Below are 4,787 nucleotides of genomic sequence, written 5' to 3'. Positions count from 1 at the left end.
TGGAAAGGAGAAATAGCTTGACTGCCATGCATAATTTTGTATACCATAGCCACATTCCTTCTTATTTACCTCTTTTTTAGGCAAACCCCCCCCCCCCCCACCTCAAATTTCACAACCTTTCTTTGTAGGGAAGCTGCTCCAACCCTTTGATCATATTAGTTGCCCTCCTCTGAACTTTCTGCACTTCCTTTTTGAAGTGTGGCAACCAGAACTGCATACAATATTCCAGATGCAGTTCCACCTTGAGGTACATAAGGGTATTGTGATATTGGCATCTATAATCTGTTCAACTCCCTTTGATCCATCGTCTACTATAGAAATATTCTTCATCGGGATGTTGCGCTCTGGGACTCCATGGCAAATTTAGCTTGGCTGCAAGAATGGATGGAGGCTTGGTCTTTTTCTCTTTACACTGAACTATTAAAATTCAATTGAGTATCATTCAATTGCTATTTGGTGTTATTGTATGTATATTTTGTGGAAAGTATGTGTGTGAATGCATATGTGCTAAAGAGGCCGTAAAGTAGGGAAATCACACAACATCCACATATACACAAATGCAGAACAAGGGTCTTTGCTTGAGCAAAAATTATCCTTGGGGAAAATGTGGTACAGGAGGGGGAAAAAGAAAGATCCAGAGGGATAATAACACGAACAGTTCTCTGCTTCTAGTTTTTCTGTTTTGTATTTCAAATCAATCAGGCAGATTTCAGACTAGGGGGAAGACTTGACTAGATGTACTAATCTTAAGCTCCCTAGAACAGTTTAATAGAAGCTGCCACTTAGAGGTTGTCTATAAAGTCATTTCAGAAGACTGTCCGTTTCAAGGAATCATGATTTCTTTTTCTATTCATGGGTGATGCTAGGAGACAGCGGAAGAAATAGCATGGAACCCATCATTTGCTATTGTGAAATTACCCCTCACTAAACTGTGGGAAGGCAACAACACTGCCTAGCCTCATGGATAAGATGTGATGTAGGGACAACACAATTTATAGCGGCACATTTTCTTCTCACGCAAAGGCACAAGAAACGTACATGAACATGGATGAGGAGAAAGGCTCTTCTGGTCCCACTGGATCACCTTGTTCTGTCAAGGACAGAAGTGGGACTAGTTGTCCCCGAATTCTCAGCAAATAAAATCCGCTGGGATTGATGATCACTATTCCATTCCTCACTATTCCATTCCTCAGGACATTGTGCTGAGGATGGAGAGCTCCTGATCTATGGGAAGTACATTTTGAACACTGGAACACAGCAAGGCTCAGTTTCTGTTCACCAAGAACTCAACATTTTGTTTCATTTCCAACTTTTTATACTAGTCATACAATAGCAATAGCAACAGCAATTAGCACTTACATACTGCTTCATAGTGCTTTTAACACCATCTCCGCAAGCGGTTTATAGAGTTGGTCTATTGCCCCGAATAATCTGGGTCCTCATTTTATTGACTTTAGAAGGATGGAGGGCTGAGTCAACCTTGAGCCAGCCAGGCAGTGAGCAAAGTTAGCCTGCAATACTGCACTCTTATCACTGCATCACCACGGCTCTTGGATGGTAGACTATAAATAGTCCAGATACTTAACTCTTCTCCTCTCCACCCTCCACACAAATCAGAAGATGCACCCAACTTAATATGATTACAACTATTATTCCAGTAAGCTTAAAATTACCCAGACTTCCAGCTCTTTTACACTGCACACACACACACACACACACACACACACACACACACACACACATATATATATATATATATATTTCTATTTCTATTTCTATTTCTATTTCTATTTCTATTTCTATTTCTATTTCTATTTCTATTTCTATTTCTATTGGTCTAGGGTTGAAAAGCTAAACATTCAAATAGCCGCTCATGGATTGAAGCTCGGAATTCATTCTTCAAGTATTTTGCCCACATTCATCTTTTGATTGGAACCAGTCATTTCTTTACGCAGTTAACATTTTTACTTGCCAGAATCTGGCTTGTTTATACTAAATATGATGAAAAAAGCAGATTACAATATATTTGCTTAACAAGAAATCTTAAGCAGACCGATGTTATAAGGTCAATTATATTTGGCTGTTTATTTTAATGGCATTACCATTTCTCTTGTCATAAAGGTTTATCAATTATGGTGTCTTTAAGTCTGAGTATTCTTAGCATCCCAATTTGCAAAATTTCCTAGTATTGCATCTTGTTATTAACTGTTTGTTCAGAGGAAATGTAACCCAGTAGTCTTTTTCTTCTTAAGTGGCTAATAAAGGTTTTTTTCTTTAATCTGTCACAGGGAGACTTTAAAAGGAGCACATAGCAGAAGCAGCACCCACGAAGTAGTGGAACATCTTTTAAGCTATTGTTAGAGTTTTTGTTGTCCTGAATAAAAAAATCTGTTAGTCTTTGTGATTTTGCTGACTAGGTTGTCTAAGTCTGGTTTCGAACTCCAGTCTCCACTTTATCTTACCTTTATCTTTTTCTGAACGGGCATCCAGAAAACTAAAAGTGTGAAGACTCCACCATTTTGTTCAAAGGTGGCATTCAGCAGGTTCTGACCAGTTCTGGAGAACCAGCAGAGGAATTTTGAGGAGTTCAGAGAACAGCATCCTTCCCCTGCCACACCCACCAAGCCGTGCCACAGAACCGGTAGTAAAAAAGTTTAAATCCCACCACTGGTTTTGTTCCTCTTTTTAAAAAGTGTTTGCAGAAATTAAAGGCCCAAATCCTCCAGGTAGCTTGGGACTTCCCCATCCCTTGCCAACCCCTACCCACCAACAAAAAAAATTAGAGTCAGAAGAGGAGATTTATGCTGGAGCCTTAAATATAAAAAGAAGACCACAGGGAGGCTAAAACGGAAGGAAAAGCTGTAATGAATGCAAGTGAACGAATCAGCAAAGTCAAAAGGTCTTTGCTTTGCACTGAATGAGTATAAAAGCACAAGGGGTGCCTGGTAGACCTGCTGGGCAAAGGCATTTTCCTCTCTCTGTGAGAAAGATGGGCGGTTTCTAAATTTGGTAAATAAAAAATAAATAAATCCAGGATGCATCACCATGAAGATCCTTTCAAGCACCCAACTGTCAGTTTGCTGTTGATGACAGTGTAAGGAGAAAGGAGCAATGTCTCCTCCCCATGTCCACAAATTCTGCACTATGTAAGGAAAGCAGCAACATATGGAAAGCAGGTTTTGGCTTTTTTTAGTTCCTCCCTGTGGATCTCCCTGCCTACTTAGTTTTGGAGTCCTAATAAGGTTGCTTCAATGCTGCCACCTGCTGAGTGGCAATTATTTCCAAATATGAACGCACATCTAGAGTTCAGGATTTCCAAATGACAAGCAACTTTACATCCACATTTGTTTTCTGTGTCATGCGGAGGAAGAATTCACTGGAGAAAGCAATTTTGCTTGGAAGAGTTAGCAGTAAAAGAAAACTAAGGCCCCAAAGACCACAGTGGATGGACACCATCAATGTTGACATAGAACAAGTAATGCAAGGTTGGAAGACATGGAGCGACCTGGCTGGCCCATAGAATTGCCAAGTGTCAGACACAACTGAATGGATAATGTCATCATCACCATTGTTTTCTTTCCCCATTTTTGGGACAGTCTCCTCTGCAATTCACAATTTGCTCTAACTGCTCTGTGTGGCTGCTTTCTCCTGAACATGATCAGACTAGAAAAGTTATGGCCTGCTGCAGGTGGCGATTTGTGCCATCGCTACAGAACAGACTTCCTTTTGGTCTCATAGGTCACATCCCAGCTTGCTTCAAATATAAATGAGAAACTCATCATCTTCGTCACCAAAAGCCATATAAAACACAAGGTCCAATAGCAAAAATACAAATTGCTTCCCGATGGATTGTTTCAACCATTATTTGAGGGGAAAAAGAGTTTTCCTTTTTGGTAAATGCGATTTAGTGTTCTGATCATTTTTACACACCTCCAATTTTCACACAGATTCTCCAGATTTGAACAATATGGTAAACCTACCATTCTAAGAGCCGCGGTGGCGCAGTGGTTAGAGTGCAGTACTGCAGGCTTCTTCTGCTGCCTGCTGGCTGCCTGCAATTTGGCAGGTCGAATCTCACCAGGCTCAAGGTTGACTCAGCCTTCCATCCTTCCGAGGTGGGTAAAATGAAGACCCAGATTGTTGGGGGCAATAGGCTGACTCTGTAAACCACATAGAGAGGGCTGTAACAGCACTGTGAAGCGGTATATAAGTTTAAGTGCTATTGCTATTCTGGTTCAAGAATTATATTCAATGGGAGTGGGGGGATGGTGGCGGAGAGAAATACAATCAGAAGTGGTATTTAGCAGGTTCTGACCAGTTCTGAAGAACCGGCAGCAGAAATTTTGAGTAGTTTGGAGAACCAGCAAATTCAACCTCTGACTGGAGATTTTACAGTATCCTTCCCCTGCCATGCCCACCAAGCCACACCCACAGAACTGGTAGTAAAAAAATTTGAATCCCACCACTGAATACAATGCACACATGCCGTCAATAACGAGACTTTTTGGTTTAGTGTGTTGTATAAAAACAGCCGAAGTGTGTAGGTGGGAATTGATCTGCCATCACTCTTCACTTCTCATCCTCTTCCGATAAACTACGTTTCATTTTTTTCAACTAAACGGCACACACTCAAAGAAAAAGAAAAAATCTCTTCGAGAAACTTCTCACAACCCGGAATTCTTTTCTTGTGTTCCTAAAAGCCACAAAAGAACAAGAGAAATTGCCGCCGTCCTTTATAGAGCTGTGGCTTTTTGATGTGCCCTGCCACTTAAAGGCATGATTGAATT

Source organism: Notechis scutatus, chromosome 1, assembly GCF_049901735.1.
Source record: "Notechis scutatus isolate UNSWTSFEM ecotype Mainland chromosome 1, rNotScu1.2, whole genome shotgun sequence".
Lineage (NCBI taxonomy): Eukaryota > Metazoa > Chordata > Lepidosauria > Squamata > Elapidae > Notechis > Notechis scutatus.
The sequence above is the reverse complement of the archived record's forward strand: the minus strand, read 5'-3'. Positions refer to the sequence as shown.